Consider the following 17,914-nt stretch of genomic DNA (forward strand, 5'->3'; position numbering starts at 1 on the left):
GTTCTAGTATGTTTAGAATTACATTTATTGTTGTGTTATTTATACACATAATTAATACATTTTAATTAATATTCCTTGAGAAATCTTGCATATGGAGAATGGCATGAGACTCTTGTTGTGGGGACTTGCAGACTCAATGTGCTTGATTAGAGAGTTGTGAAGTGTCTCAATATTTATGAGATATATTAATACACAAAAATATTGAGCCTGAAATACAAATGATCATGAATTTTTACAGTGAGCAGATTTTCAAAAACCCTGCATGATTTTCCTGGCTAAAATTGCCTCTTTACATCAGGTGTAAGTGTATGGATAATCAGGACTTTCACTGCTTACTCATTTAGGTTCAAATCATGACGCTAACAGCTGTGGAGGTCTGTGTTCCAGCCTTGTTCTCAGGTCATGTTTTCCTTCACTTCCCTGGATATTTAAGAATCACCTCCGGATCCTTGTTGGTGATGTGTAGTTAGAACACTTGAAGAATTAATTGGTTGCTTCCAGAATAATCCTTCCTAGTACTTACACAGTTTCATAAAATTTACACACCGTAGCTTCAGAGGAATTATGGTGTCCTGGAGTTTTGTAAAATGGTGAAATATAGTGAATGAGCACCCCATTCATTAGAATGGAAAAAGCTTAAAAGTTCAAAGTTGATTCTCTAGAAATCTTGAATGTGAGCAAATGAGTGCAATTGCAGTGTTCTTGAAGATACTTTTGATATTACTGTGGGATGAAAGACAAACATTATGTCAGCATAAACCCTGTGGTCCTTTCTAGGAAGAACATCGACCAAGATTTGTCTTCTCTGTCACGCAAATATTTTTACTTTTAATATCCTAGATGACTGAATTTTCAGAGAATTTGGCAATTATTAGTTTGATTGGCCTTCACTTTTTTGTACTTTTTTTTAAAAAACCAATTGATTCTTATGGCATGTGGCACTTTTTTCTGGGATGATTTCAAAGTCCAAAACTCTTTGTTTAACATGTTCCAGTTCACAGCTGACACACAACTGCATTGCTTTATTCTGTTCCCTCAGTGACCATAACCACAGAGCAGCTGTATCATAATTTCTGAAGTACTGGCAAAGTTTATCTTGAGATAGAGAATTTCTGAACGGAAAAATATAAATTTTGTGATACACTCTGGGTAAGAACTCGTTCTAAAATAAATAGCTTTTTTTCTTTTGCTTCCCAGATGTCAGTGCTGGAGGAGTGGAAGAGACAGAAACCTGATTGTGTAAATGCAATACCCCAGGCCCAAATTCATATTCATGGTCACAATGGAATGAAGAGATTTTCAAGATCATTGAAATCCCACTCAGCTCCTTGTGATAATGAACTCAGGATAATAATCCTAGACTGACAAACCATGCACAGGTGGCTTGAAGGTTGCTGCCCATGTCAGCCTCCCTCTCTTTCTGCCATTTGGAGACAAAAACCCATTCTCCTTTAACTGCAAGTAAAAAGCTGCACTTTCTTGAATCTCCAGCCCTTGCATTTGTTATAAACTCTGCATGGTAAATGTTTGCTTATGATCTAAACAACAGGCAGTTTTCCACTGTTTCAGCTGAAGCAAAAGTCATGTTTGTCTTGTGCAGCTGGGATGCTCCAAAATTCAGAGTTAATCTGTTTACCTGAATTTCAACCTATAAAATGACTATAATGTTTCGAAAGTGCTAATGTGTGAAAACTTAAAGTTTTTACATAGGTAATTTTAATAGTGGTCAAAAGACTGGAGATTAGAGATACGTGTATTGACAAATCCCAATCTTTATATCAGTAAAATGTAGGAAAATGACAAAAATATATTTTTCAGTTTATGATAGTATAATCAATTCAACATGATTGTGTATGATTCATGGTGTTTTCTCCCCCGGTCCTAATGCAATGTACTAAAAGACAACTTTCTTAGATGAAGACATGATACTCAAAAGTAGTCTCATACTTGGGCATTGAGAAAAGTCAGAGCTTAAAGTGCTGCTGAGAACAGAAAGAATAGTTTTTGTCTCTCAAGCTCTACGGTAACTTCACTACCTAGACAGACAAATAAAGGGTCTGATTTAAAAAAAATTCCACTGGCTCAGCTTGTGCCCTGAGATGATCCTGCCTGAGCAGGGAGGTTGGACCGGATGACTCGCTGTGGTCCCTTCCAACCTGACCCATTCTGCAATTCTGTTGCTCTGATCTACCCAAGCAGGAGTGTACATCTCCCTCCAACATATTACTCAGTTTGCTTGTAACAGTGGTTTGTGTGAATGGTGACAGAGCTGCTAATTAGAGATCAGCAGAATTACCAGATGAGTGTGAAGGATGCCAGCAACACTGGTCCCTTCAGCAGGGTGCAAAGGATTTACCCTGCGAGGGGTGGAGGCTGGGTAGCTCTCTGAAACCATCTGTATTGTCCCCTGTGTCTGACAGGGTCTCAGGGGATAAAATGGAAAACCCAGAGCTGTGATGGCCCTTTTTTCCAGGTGCTTCTGAGTAGAGGTAAAGTAACCTGTCTAATCAGGTGTTCTCGGGCTGAAGCTGTACAGCCTGATACTCCCTCCCATGTCCTATCCAACTGCCATGGAATGAAAATGGTGTGTGCAATCTCATTAGACTAATTAAAATTAACAGGGCGCAGCCTAGGGTCAGAGGCATACCCTAGGTCAAGAGATGCAGCTCTCAACTGAGAGGAGTCAGTGGATTTACAAAATAACTTTCTTCTCTTAGTAACCAAAATCTGGCTCTTCAAACATGTTGTCACTCTCTGTATTAAGACAACACATTTTTCTGCCAGGAAAAAAGACACAGCACTGTGATGTGAGGGTGGAAAACTAGGTACTACAAGTATGGCAAGGCGTTTGGAGGAGACCAGACAAACTAATTTTTATTAAAACTGCTGTTTGTTTGCATGAAACAGTGAAGCCACTATGAATGAATGTTTTCCAAGATACCAGTCTGCTAATAACCTGTGAAAAGATACTGAAATTCATCTATTCATCTTTTATTAAAAGCTTCATAACCAGACATAGTGAGTCTAACCCCATTCCTTTGTGAAGAATATTAACTGATGGAAGTTTTGACACTTTTCATCTTTGTTCTTTATAGGCCATTTAAAGACAAAGACTTTGAAATGTTATCAGTTGTAGTGACTTACAGGTACTCAAAGGCACAGAGAGAACAGGATTTTATGTCCCGATACATATACATCATGTAGCTTTCTGAAGGCTTGTAACACCTAGAAGGAAATAGAGGTCATTACATAGGAAAGTGTTTTGTTCACTATCAATAAACAATCTTCTTTTTATTCATAATTAACTGTTATTTCCCTCTTTTTGCTATTTCCCCCTTTTGCTTGCCTGCCAAGACAAATTTGATCAAATATCTGTTTTTCTGTTTAAATTTGAATTATTTCATTATTCACCAAAGAGGTGTTTGGCAGGGTGGGTAAGCAGAAGAATAATGAAATGAGTTGAGAAAGTTTAATAAGCATAAATAAAACTTAAAAACAACAGCCTAAGGTTTTTGAGCCTTCAATGACCCTTTGATTACTTCCATTTTTCACTCCTGTGTGTATGTATGCACTGCAGCAAATAGAGAAGGAGAGGGAGTGAGCAGAATAAAATTTTCCATAAATAAAAAAGGAAAACCAGAAAGAGGTAGAATTGGACTTGACCACTTGAGTGAAGAAACACCTTTTGTCGTAACTCATATCCGTTGAAAAAACCGGCTGAACTGTATCCTCCTACATCTGAAAGCTTGCAGGTTGCTTTTGAAGCTGAATAAAATGTTCCAGATCAGTTTCTCAGGGCTGTTTCCTCCCATGGGAGACTTGTTGCTCTTACATGTGGAAGCTGTGGCTGTGGAGGGGTCTCTGGCTCCTGGACCCCACAGGCATACGCTGTTTATATTTTGATAAGGTTTGGTTTAGAATGAAGAAGTTACATGTAAGTTGAAGATCCACTGCATTGCGCTATAAAGATAGAATTTGTGAGAGGAACCATACTCTGAGGCCACACAAACCAATATAATGCTACCAATGAGGAGGAAAGTCAGAGAAAATTAATGCTGTTACCAGGAAATCCTAGCCAGAGTGACCAGATGCTGGGTGCTACTGTATTCAGGAGCCTCCTTTTTCTCAGCACAATGCTTCTGGGAAACCTGCATTGCAAACTCTCCTATTCCTGTTTTGTGGGTATTAGCTTAAAGGTAGAAATGTGGGTGTCTCTTAATGGTGGCTGGGATTCTGTTTCATAATTTCATATGTTCTCTTGAAAAAACAAAATCCCTCTTTTAAAATTCCTATTACTTTTAAAATTCCTATAATGGCGATTAAAAACCCAAATCTCATAATAGGAGGGTTGTTATCCAGTCTTTTTCCTTGCCCCCTCTGGTCTACATTTCAGCTATGTGCTAGTGCTTCCACTTCCTGCCAGAAGAAAATAAAAAACAGTAAGTATTTGTTGGACCTGATGCCTCAGGTTTTCCAGGTTGATGTATCCCTGTCCCTTTCCTCCAACAAAGTTTTTGCCTGAGGGCCAGTAAGTTTTTTTGTTCCATGCTTTTGTTGATTATATTTATATTACTGAAACTTTGCACTTATTTTTCTATTTATTTTTTCTTTTTATTTTTTTCTGCTTTCAGAGGACTGGCCTATCTTTCGCTTGTGCAGTTTTTCCCCACATAAAACAATCCTCACTTTTGTGGGAATACAGGTGAATTGAAGGTTCTGACTGGAGCATTCAAATCATTGCAATTTAAAAATTGCCAGACCTAGGGTGACCTTCAAAGAGAAGGTGCAAAAGTTTCAGTTTTCTAGCATGTTTTCTAAAAGAATTTAAGCCAAGATCATCTGCAGGCAAACTCATTTTTCTCCTTCCATCTTCCAGGGAAAGCTGATTTGATATTTTGTGAGAACAACATATATTGACAAACAGAGACCACAATCTTCTTTATTAATGACTGCAAGGTTGTGGTATAAAAATTTGTCTCAGTCTTCAATGCACTGCAAATATATTCCTGCATGGCAAGCCTGAAATTGCAGTAATACTGTTTTCTATTATGTTGTAAATTGACCTTCTACTATAAAAAGGCAGCACAAGAAGACAGCCTGGAAAATACTAGAGTTGCTTCTTGGATTTTTCAGAGACTTGGTGCTTCCCACCTTTGACCTTGTGAATTTTGCAGATAATAAAGAAATAATAAATACTTTGTGCAGCTTAAGTTCAGGGTAGGTTAGATCAAAACTAAAAGGGCACTGTGACAAACTGTAGCTGAATTTTAAATGAGTGTAAGATTATTATGACTACTAATGTCTTGAATCCTAAGTTCGATATTAAGGTCAAGATAATGGCTTAGTGTTTTATGAGCCTTTGTAGTCTTAGCGGCACCATGTCTTTAATCTTTACTTTGCCTCGAGCCAAAATAAATCTCAGTGTTGTAAACTCTATTGTAACATAACTGCCCTGTTCAGGAATGATCATTTTTTTTCTAAATGTCACTAATGTCTTACTGTGGCAAAACAAGAAAGGAAATCTTACTCCTCTTGAAACAGCAAATCTGGAAGTATTGTAGCTTTTCTGTGTGAACTGAATCTTTATTTTTGAGCATTTTATCTCCAGTGTTTTGAGCTTGTTCAGTTATTTTCATCACTGCATAACTCAGGTTGAAAAGAAAACTGACTGCCATCTTCAGTGGCACTCTCTGAATGTGCACAGCTTATTTGTTTATGAATCTGCCTTGGCTGGGTGGAGGGAGAGAAAGTAGGGTAGGGGCTTTATTCCATGAATGTCATAGCCCTATAGTTTTGTTATATGAACCAAAAATATGTAAGACAGTGTCTATGCACAACACTCAGAATAATGGATTTGTCAGAGGAACCCCTCTATAGGTGATACCTCTGTGATTTTTCTTAACGTTGTGCTGTTACAGTTATTTTCCTCATATTTTGGTTTTTGTACTTTGTTGTTTTCAGCTTTTTTTTTTTTTTTTTTTTTTGAAGTTGCATGTATCTATTCAGTATCTGTTCTTCCTTTTCAGGAACTGAAAAACTGGGAGATCATTTAGGAATACAGATAGACTCCTTCACAGTGTACTGTGATAGAGTTTATAATTTCATGCAGCATTCTTTGATGAGACATAGGGTGCATCCTGGATTACTCTGCATATCAGATGATTTCCGTGTTGCCACCCACTCCGAGAAAAAGCTGATAATGAAGTGTATGGATGGATAGATATCATAATTATTTGCCAAAGTGAAACAAAGAGTAAATGTTTAATAGTCAATTTAGTGCTTTACACTGTCCTAGAGAAACATCATGGGGAGAGTGCATTTTTTTGTGTCTGTTTTTTTATAAGTAATAATTTAATATTTGTCCACTCTCATATTCTGGATGCTGGTCTGGTGAATGACATCCCTGTTCATGAACAGGAAAATGAACTAGATCTAGTACAAAAACCCTTCTATGATTCTATTCTGCTATTAGTCTTAGCTCATCCAATCTGCCTCCACAGCAGTAGGGAGAAATGCCTGCAGAAGATGATTTGTATCCCAAGCTGGTCTATGTGAGAAGAAAATAATTGTTCTCTAGGAGCACTTGCCACTCTCCACTCCTCTCCACTGAGGGAACCTTGTTTGGTGTTGTAATAGGAAACATAACTGGAATCTTAGTGAGGTGCCCTGGACTGAAGGGAAATCACTTCTGTAAAGCATTTTTAATGGGAACGTTCAAGTGTGGAGATATTCACAGATGGATGAGATGTTGGTTAGCACCAGATACTCTGAACCAATTCATCATTTTTTAACCTGGAGGAAAATTTTACCTCTCATATTAACCTTCTTTGGTACATGGCAAACAAAGTTTGTGTGTTTATTACCCATAGACCATTGTAATCAAATGAAGATTCTTACCAATTGCTGTTCAAAACCTGAAAGGCACAGCAATCTGTATCCATTTCTCTCTCTCTCTCTCTCTTATTTTTTTTTTTAACTTGGAATTGCATTCCAAAGTCCTGGATTATATAATTTACTTTTTTGAAGTTCAAATCTGCTATCTAAATGCAATAGGATGTTATTTAATGATCTTTCTGACATATATTTATATTTTCAGAATCTCTGTAGGCTGACATTGGTCATCCATGCCAGACTTTAGGTCTGCTGCTCTTTCTTCAACACGTTCACCTGGAATCAAAGAGGGTGTGAGGATGAATAACTCCTTTTCTCCTGCCATGTTTGCCATCATTTAACAGCCTTGTGTCAGGGCAGAAGTGCCTATGAATCACGTATGCTTGTGAAAATCATTCATTAGAAGTGAAAAAATTTTCTAGTATGATGCATTCAAAAAGTTCTTCCCTCCATGGAAGTGTTGCTGAACAAATTTAAAAATGTTTACAAATCCAGTTCATTCTGTTAAAGCAATAATATTATTCAAGGCTATTTGGTTGGTGCATACTAAAGAGTTAGGGTTTTGTTGTTGTTACAGCAGGATCTTGAGAAAAAAGTTTAACAAAACCCAATAAAAAAGGTTAGTGTAAATTATTGTGCAATCTCAGGCACTGCACCAAGTGAATTTTGTTTTATTGTGGTTTTTTTTTTTTTTAATTGAAAACTGCAGTACTTTCAGACAAGGATCTGGAATGCTGCCACCTACCTCTCCTTTGTATTTCTAACCAATTTATGGCATAAGAGCTTCTGGGTGTAGCGTGCCTTTTTAAAAATTTTGTACAATGTTAGAACAATGACATTTCAGTCCTATTTGAGATCTGCTGAAGTTACTTTATTGCTAATAATGATGCTCTGAAAAAGCACTGTGAAACCTTGAAGCCCCTGGGGGCTTCACATTGATGATATGATGCACACCTGTTTACCTCGGCAGAGATCCTGATTCGTCTTAAGGTAACCTGAAGCCTTGCTGCCTTAGACATTTAAACTTAACTTAAACCAAACTTATTTATTATGATAGTTATAAATATCTGCCCTGAGGAACAGTTACTGTCAGGATCTTGACCCTGCCTTAACTGATCATGACAACTACAGTACTTCTATCCATCAGGTATTCTTCCCTATCCAATTGCAAAGGGATCTGGTTCTAGGAAAATCCTGTTTAAAATCTGTTTGGTGGCAGAATTTAATAGCTATTGACATAACCCAATAAGTTGGTAGTAGCACACAGAGAATAATGCCTGTGACAAAATTAGCCACCACGACTGAGTATGGGCAGCTTTCAGGCAGAGCTGCTCTGGACTTTTTAGTAAGCACCAGCATATCTTATCCTAGGGAAAATATTTTGCACTAGCCTTTTAAAACCAGGTCTCCTAAATGATTTCCTTTGTTGATAATAGGTTGTGAATTTAGAGGAGATATTTATGTTTCCTGCTTGGCTGGGTGCAGAGAACCTGAAAGAATAAACTTTGTGAAGCCTGCAATATGACAGTAGAGAACACTTGCAAAAGCAAGTGTAAAATGTGCTTTCTGCCTATGCTTGTGCAAATAAAACACAATTATTCCAGTCTTGAACTAAAGTAAATGTCAAAGGAACATAGAAATTCTGTCTTTTTTTTCCCATGTGCAAAGTAAAATGTCCATAGTGATTTTTATTTTATCATTGTGTTGTTAATCTTTATCAATGTGTTCTCTGGTAACTTATACATAAATACTTGGTCAGGTTTCTCATTTCACTACAAATATTGGGAGAAGATATAACTTGTATTCCTCTACCATACAAGGTACCCAAATAATAAATTTTCTGCTTCTTAATATTTTTAAATTTTTTTTTTTTTAATTAAAAAAAATTGGTAGTTTCTTTTGTGACTTATCTTTAAATGTAAAATTTTTGACTTCTTTTTTTTTTTCTTTTTTTCTTTCTTACATATAGAAAAATATAACTTCTGACAAGAGTCTTTTGATTTTAAGCTATTTCAATTTTTAAAAAGATTTCACCTCAGTAAGTAAGTAAGTAAGTATATTCCTTTTTCCTGTAGCTATTTTTTATGTTCAGCAGTCCTCCAAATTTAATAGCGAAAGCAGATCAATATTTTTGCGAGTAATTATATTATATGTGTTAGAGTTCTTGCAGTTGTTCCCACAAGGTTGTAAGAGATGAATGGAGAAAATATAACCCCTTTGAGTACACTGTGCATACGCAGACTCATGCTGGGGACAGCTGCATGTCACAGGCAGGTACAAGGACCCTCAGCGCCTGTAACTGAGGCAGGGATATGAAGACAAAGAACTCTACCACATATGAATCTCAAGGCTGTTTGTATTGCTACAAGTCCCAGACTTGTCACACTCCCTCTTTAATCAGTGCCACTTAAAGATGCAATTAATTAGATGCATTTTAACAGCTCATGTTTAGAGTGGGATGATCCAGGACCATTCACTGAGCTTGAAGGGAATGTAGAGTGGGCAGCCCCTGGCACTGTACACCTCGCCTCTTCTCACCACTGGAACCCCTCCCTGTGCTCATCCCTGTTCTTCTTGAGGCTTAGGAAACAGATAATTTATCTTCCTAATTACCACTACAGATCAGGAATGTTGCTCTTCTCCTTTGAGATTGCAGGGAGAAATGGTCTCTTTCCTTTGAGCTGCTGAGTACTGCCTGCAAAGTGAAAAGAAGAGCTCTTTCACCTCAGAGACAAGAAGACCTTATTTGCTTAGTCTTATTGGGTATTTAGTGGTTATGAAATTTGTGAAAGGAAGTATGGAAATAATTTCAGAATAATATACACTGGGCTTTATAGAATTATTTTGGTACACAGAAATAAAATACATGAGTGTAAACAGTTATTGCTGTTGTGTAATGCTTCAAGGCAAATTTTTATACTGTCACCTGAGAATATTCATATTTCTACACAAGTATTGGAGAGAGCAACCCTGTTACATGTGTGATGGCTAGAAAATTCTTTCCTTGGAGTATATAAAATCTGAGATTGCATTCTAGGATGCTTGCAGCTCACAGTTTCTCCCTGTTTCTCTCTAAACAAACTCACACAAGATATGGCATGCATGTCCATGTGTTCTGCTGTGGGAAACAAGTGCTGAGCTGCCTGGACAGATTGCATATTAAAGAATTTAGCTACCCAAGCTGCAAGTAACATAGCTAGTAAAAAACCCAGGTAAGATTAATGACAGGAGGCTGGGAAAATTTTCTGTGAAACTGAACCACTTTGGTGGTACTAATAATTGTTATTCATTACAGGTTAGTTCTAGCAGCACAACAAACACTGTTGTCAAGCTTGCTAATTCCCTGAGCTTGTTTACCCACTTGTTTAAGAAGATTTTGTGCTTAATGTTTTTTATTCATTCCTCTCTATCCTTTTCTAGGGTTGGTTTTGATTTTTTCATGTTCTCCAGAGCAAGTGTATATGTTCCCTCTTTGCAGCTCTTGACATGGCAAAACCTGCTAAGAAGATGGAGTGAAAAGTTTCAGAAATATAAAAGGAGCTCTGCTGTTTCTCAAACAAAGGAACAATACTGTAAGGATGGAGGTACTTTTTAGCAATCCAGCTGAGGCAGTTATACTTTGATCAACTTATAAAGGCACAGTCCTTTAAAAAAAGATAAATAGTATTTTGGTTTTCCTTTTTTCCCCTAAATCTTTAGCAAATGAGGTTGTTCTAGGCTCATTTATACTGAAAACTTCACTTTGGCACTGAAAGATAAATGATTGCCTTATGATAACTACATAGTACCTCTATAATATAATTTCTATTTTTTATATTCCTCTTGCTTCCATTTTTTTATGATACCTGAAATTATGGGAGATTTATGAAATAAATTATATGAAAAATTAAATAGTGTACAATTCCCCTAACTTCTGCACATACTAAGATTTTAGGATAACCACAACACTTTTTTATTATCACTTCTCCTCCAGTTCTCTTGTAATGTCTCCATATCACATAACTGTCTGTATAGTCTGGATACAGGAAAAGAATATCAGTAGAAAAAAATCATAATATGCTAGCAGGATGCCTCTCTGCTTTTATTAGTATAGCATCCAGAAAGCCTAACCAGAATTTTGTAAAGAATGTATTTTAAATTTTTGATTGATCTATCAGAATTCAAGAATCTGATTTCAAGTCAATAGAAAACAAATAAATAAAACAAACCAGAACAAAACAAAATAGGGGAAAACTGATGCAGTAGTAAAATACCCAAGGCTTTATTCATATAATCCAAGTGTGAGTAACAGAAATAGCTGGCTCATATTTCTGGTCCTTTGATACTGAGAGAGGAGGTTAGCTCAAAGACCTTAAATTAGCCTTTTCTCTGAATTGCCTCATGGAGGAATCTACCCCTCTGCCACTGGCTTTAATGAAATCCTGTATGACTAGCTGGATGAGGTAAATGATATGAAAATTAGCCCCTCAGAGGATGCTATTTTCCTTTATGTGTTTTCTCTAAACTCTGAGAGGGACTTTGTGTATACCTGAGTGGTATCTAGAATGGTGGGAAAGGATTCACCGGAGGACCTTTCATCTGCTAGCATGGTAAATTAATGTTAAAAAAAGAATTTCACATTTGAAGCAAGTTGTTCAGACTAGCAAGAATTATGAATAGTATTTGTTTAAGGAGATGTGGTGGGTCCAACTGGAGTTCTGTTTAAGTTCTTGAAGGAAGCACCCAGAAAATCCAAAGGATCATGACCAAGTCACTGAAAATCAAAAGAAATGAAAATGAGTAACAGCTGCTAGAATAACCAGAACTGCCCTCATCTCTTCAAAACCTGATCATGTCAATAAATTTAATGTCCAACATCATATACTGAGATGCTGGAAGTGTGCAAGAAAGCAAAGAAACTCTGACAAAATCTCATCAACATATCTAAGCTATGATCTTGCCCTTAAATTGGATTCCAACGCACCATGCTGCTCAAATGACCCCTTCTTAAAAAGGTTGCCTGAAACTGCAGTAAATGGAGACTTGTGCTGGCCTCTGCTTTGTCTGGGTAATATATACCCTGGAGAAAGGAAATAACTCACAGCATTATCAAGTTAGATCTATAATTTCTAGGGTATTTTGTATTGTCCTTTCAGATAATGTAAGGTCACTAGATAAATCTAAAAAAGTAAAATGTCAGAACAAGCATCAACCTTGTCTTCTGTATAAAAGGGATCTTGACATAATCCAAAACAAAGATTTATAAGATCATGTCCTTGTAAATAATGTTCCTGAGTGTTAAGATCAAAATGTTCAATAAGAGTTTGGCATAGATGGCAATCCTCTCAGTTACGGACGAACAGGTAAGAATTTCTTGTTCCTTCACCATTCCATAGATACAGGAAACACAGGCCAGGAACAATGTCAACATCCAAATCTTAGACCGAAGTTCATTTTTTCCAACATTTTCCCTTATTACTTTGTTTGTTGACAAAAATGGTTTCTATCTGGATTCATAGTATTGTTTGTATCTTGGGTGACCTACTGGACAATGATGCTGAGGTTGGTCTCTCTTCCACCTGTAACTCTGTTACTGAGCTTCTCCTAATCTGGCAAGTTGTTGTATTTTTGTAATGCAGTCATTTTCACTATGTTTTTGGGAAAAATGTGTTGTGATCAGAAATACCTGTAAAAGGAACAGGAAATTATGAAGGTAACAGTAATTCCTACCATAAAGCAAAATGACCAATGAAACTTTTCAGAAGGATGGCCACAAATCTTTACAATGCAAGGTTACCATTGGAGACTGGATTGCTTCACTGAAAAATGTCCTGTCCTCTAGAATTCCTTTCCACCTCATTCCAAACATTTTTATCAACAAACTATTTTGGCTGATTTTCCTTTGTATGTAATTATGGTTAGAAGGGCATTAGCTGAGAAACCTGGACCTGTGTGAATTTCACAAGAATTGAGACGGGAATTCTGGTGTTCTCGAAGACATAACTTGCAAATGTGTGAGGAAAGTTGCACGCCTATCTATCAGTGTTGGTGTAAATACATATATGGATATGTGTGCTTAAACTGAAAAAAGAGCCCCAAAGTTTTATCATCATTTTAAACAGATGCAGACAGTGTTCACTACTTTCAAGACCTAATTTCTGTTTTTCTGTTCCGGTTCAAATTTAGGAACAAGCCCCATTTTTGTGCAAAGGTCTTCAGATTTGGTTTCTAGGCCTTAAGGCAGATATAGATACAGAAAACTAGGGCGAGATTGTTCCAGTTCACTGGTGCTCACAGGGTGTATGCATAAGCTTGTAAAACATGGATTCTACATGTCACCTAAATGCTCTCATGTATGACTCTGTGCCATGTGTGCTTATAACGGAGTTTATTTTGACACGACAAGGTGTAATGTTAAGCTCTTAACACCTGTGCCGAATCTGTTGCCCTGTAATTCATTTACAGAATATGTATGATCTTACACCAGGGTGTTTCCTTTTTGAGTGTAACAGGCCTTGTATTAAGACTAAACCGCTTTGCAGGCTTGCATAGAGTGCATAAGCTTTTAAAAGTCCATGCGAAAGTTTTTTGAGACCTCTGATAAAAATCAGAGCCTTTGAAGTTCATCAATAGCTACTTAGAATAATAGGAATAAGGACTATTCTCTCATTTTAATTAACATCGGCTGGTGGATGAAGCACTAAGAGATAAACTGTTTGTTAAAGCTTAAGAGTACACCACAGAAGTCTGAGTCAGTATTGTTACTTGAATGCATCAATGAATAACAATGAAAGCCATATAATGAAAAGTTTTTTCCTCTCATTTAATTCTAATGTGCCATAATGGAAGCTTGTGTGGTATGAGAAGCCTTTTCATATATAATTATATTGTTGAAAACCCCCCAAAAATGAAAATTGTAAATTCTGAAGGCCGCAGAAGGACAGATAAATGAATGACAAATTCCACTGAGCATTTTATCAGCTTCCTGCCATTCTCTGAACAGTGCCAGATAAAACCCTCAGTGCTTAAAGGTCTTGTGAAAGGCTGTGCATAAGCTTGTAAAATGTGTATTAATTATAGAAAGTACATCATAGTCTCCTCAAACTTCAATTAGTTTTCTTGAAACACACAAACATCTCTAGCACTTTCCTATCTGGCCAAGATGGCTGCTTTTAAGGTTGAAATTGCTGAACTGTCTTTATGAAATTAATTGGCCAAAGACTCTTATTATTTGCAAATAGAGTTTTAGCTTATCTCCTGCTGTACTTCATATACTTTCTATTGTAGACAGAGGAGGTAGTGAGATGAGCCCTTCATTTTGTTCAACAGATACTTGTAGAAGACACTGATCTGAACAGCTTAGACCTCATCACCTCATCCCAGGTACTTGGGCTCAATCTGTTCATGATGGCTATCCATGACAACAATTTTCCAATTTCAGAATACGAAATTAGAGAAACATACTGTTCTGTCTGTCCTACAAAAGCTCAAAATTCTGTATATTTCAGAATTCAGGAATGTGTTATTAGGTAATGAGGAGGAGAAGCAACCTGAAATATTTTTTGGGTAACACCTTGGAAAAAAAATTCTAAATACGGACACTCGCAGACACACACACACACAGAGGGAAAAAGAAAAGGAAGTTTGTTAAATTTATAAGCTGAAATTTTTTGAAGAGTGAACGTAGCCTATCCTTTCCTACTCTTAACTGTGGCATGGCCAACAGTTGTTGCAAGGAAGAGAGAAAGACCTTCCCTGAAATGATCTTTCTTGGAAACACTGAAGTACTTCAATGACAGACATGCTCAGGGTGAAGTCAGGGATGGGTTGCTGCTCTTGGGTGCTCCTACTGCTGCCCTCAGGGGAAGGAGAGGGAAAGGAGAAAGAAATGCAGCTGGAATGTAGACTTCAGGAGAGAGAATGAAAACAAATAGGGCATGAGTTTAGGGAAATATGATCAAAGATGTGGAAGAAGTGATATCAGAAGTTAGCAGATCACACAGAAATGGGAGATTTGAGCTGAATGGAGATGGAAAACTGAATGGAGAAGAAAAACAAACTGTGTATAATCAGTGGAAGAAATATTCTTGCAGAGCCCAGGGCTGAGAGGATTGAGTTGAAGTCTGTCTGTCCATGAAGCAAGCCTATTCCTTCCTTTTTCAAGTCTTTCTGAACATTTTACAGCAGTTTCCTGAATTGATATAACTACTGGTTGGCTTGGTTGCTTTAGTTTGTTGCATTTTTTAATAAAGTTTTTGTTGCTGTGGACAAAATTCCTTTGCATCTCTCTAACATTTAACAGGCCCTTTGGAGCAGCTGTTGGATAACCTGGACACTTCTGAATAGTTATGAAGTCAAAATAAAATTATGTTGAGAAATACAATTAGTGCAGGTAGCTTGGTATGCAGCTGAGGTGGGAGCTGCAGGTTGAGCTTGGGGTGATGGGAGCCCCAGAAAAGAGGTCAGAACTAGTGCTAACCTTTTGCACAGGAAAGGGCACAGGGACCTGTAGCCCTGCCAGGTGACTGGTCACTCAGGGACATGGCAGGAGCCAATGACACAAAGCCCCACACTATCACACACAGACTGAGGGTATAAAAGCTCAGAGGTTCCTTGTTTTGGGGTCCCTGCTCAGGGGCACCAGTTGAAGCTGTTACTCTGTTGTTACACCATGACTAAGGTCTTTGAAGGAACCAGGCACCTGAGGCTCTGCTATGGGAACCGAGGGTCGAGCTGTTAAGGAAGCCTTTTCGGACTGTGCGGCTGTGGGGTGCGCAGGGAGTCGAGCAAGGCACCCATCGGCTCCCTGGAGCCGCCTGCTGCAAAGGGGCCTCGGTCCCAGCTCAGGTGGCCCAAGTGTGTGACTGCCAGAGCAGCTCCTGGGTGGACAGACAGAAAAGTTTCCTTAACATTTACATAATTACAGGAATTGGAATGCATGCTACTTTGCTATTCCTACAAATACTTAAGAGAATGTCAACAAAATAAGTTTTTCTTTTGGGGATTCTTATGTGTGGAGAAACTTTATCTTGGACTCTTTTTAAAATAGTTTTACCAAACTCATGAACTACTGTGTACATATATTCTCTCTTTTTTCAAAGGAGAACTGAGAAGAAAGTGCTTCCTCATTTTTGCTTTAGTACTGTGAATTTGAATGAAAAGCAGCTTCTCTCCACTGCAGTCAATCAGAAGTTTATGTTGCAAATGCATTTCAATTTTATCTCTGCTTACATTCTTGAGCAGTTCCTTTTTCATGTTGACACACGTAAAGGCATGTTACCTTTGTCTTAATATTAAGATACAAGTCAGGCTTGTCCTTTGCAGCAGCCAGGCCTAGACTGACGCTGTTTGAGACAGGTAATGCAACTTCTGTTGATCATCAGCACAGAGAAGTCTTGTCTTTACTTCTGCAGCACTCGTGGTTGCTCTGTGCACTGTTGTCCCCTCTCCACTGCTGCACTTGAGGAATTATGAAGTGGATGTTAAAAACCCACAGCATGCAAGATCCACTGCTTCCCACCACTGGAGCAAGGGATTTATCATATCCTGTAGGGAGATCACTGAATGGCTAGTCACAGATGCAATGGTATTCCTCTAGGAAGTCTTAATGGTAAGACTGTACAGGTATTTTTAAGAAGAAGGTAATTAAAATTTTTCTGAATTGCTGCATTTTAAATGAAAATAAGTTTTCTTAAATCTTCATTATTTTTATTTTAATTTATTTGGCTAACAGCTTCACCTAATAAGTATAACACTGAGTGAAGTCTTAAGCTGGCTAACTGAATTTACTTCTCTAGCCTGTGGTCAAGCATATCGTGGATCACACCAGCAGGGCAGTGAATCACAGTCTGGGAAATCAACTGATGGCTCCAGCTGAGTGTGTTGGGCTTTTTGCCTGTGTGTTGGCAGGTTGCTGGACCAGAACCTGGGGTTAGGAGCCTTGGATCTCAGCAGGAGGAGCAGCTCTGCCTCTGTGCTTGGCTTTTAGCTGTCTTTTTAGCAGAATTTAATTTGATTGTAGGTTAATATTCACACTTTTAAAATCAGTTGTTAGGGCTTGGATAGCTCTACTAATGTGTTTTGTAAACTCCATTTACACCTTCACAAATCCTAGTGGGAGTTCAGCATTCACTGTGAACAATAAAATATTTGGCTAGTTTGGCTCACAAATTTTTATTCTTTGCCAGAGGCACTTAAAAAACAATGCTCCAGAAAAATGCCTAGAAACTGTGTGTGTGTGTGTTTTTAATTTTGTTCTTTCTCTTGTTAATTGCTGCTTTCCACTGCCTCACCCACTTCTCCTTAGAGAGTGGAGAATACAAAGGAAGGTTCACATAGTCTTTTTCCTATCCTAAACTGACATCCAAAATTCTCTTTTTTTGGTCATCAGCAGCTGAAGCAGGTAGTGGAGCTGTTGGCTAATTTTTGTTATAGATGAGTGTAAATTGTAGAGGGCTCTCCTCTGTGTGACTCGCTTTTGGTATTTGTGGCTTGTTTAGAGGAAATTTCTGGTGTCACAGTGATTCTGTGCAGTTTCAGTCATGTTTAGATTTATTCCAGGACCATTTGATTTGTGTCAAGCTTTTCCTTGCATAAATGTCTGCTGAGATTTTAGAAGGCACAAAGTAGTTCTAATTTCTCAGGAGATGTCTAAGATATTTTGTTTAGCAGATCAGAAGGAAATCTAAGAGCATTCAGAGTAGTATGGAGAAGTGGGAAGATCGGGAATCTTCCAGTCATTTCAAGTATCCATCCTTCTGTGATGACATATAAGGCCCAGGTGGAAAATGTCTCCTCTGCTTGAGAATTTGAGTGTTTCTGCTTTTCTCCCCTTTGAGGATGATAAGGATTGATTGGAAATAATGCCTGAGTGGGTGTAGCTGTAGGCACCCACTTGCTGTAAGCTGGACAGAGAACTGGATTCAAGCTTTATGGTGTCTTGCTCTTGTATCTAGTCATGGGGAATCTGGATTTTTAAAAAGCTCCTTTGTTTTCCTGAATATTATTTTAAACTATGTTCAAATGACTAAGTTTGAATAATTTT

This window comes from Pseudopodoces humilis, chromosome 3 (genome assembly GCF_049639895.1).
Source record: "Pseudopodoces humilis isolate 2021_Gansu_Grassland_sample_001 chromosome 3, ASM4963989v1, whole genome shotgun sequence".
Taxonomy (NCBI): domain Eukaryota; kingdom Metazoa; phylum Chordata; class Aves; order Passeriformes; family Paridae; genus Pseudopodoces; species Pseudopodoces humilis.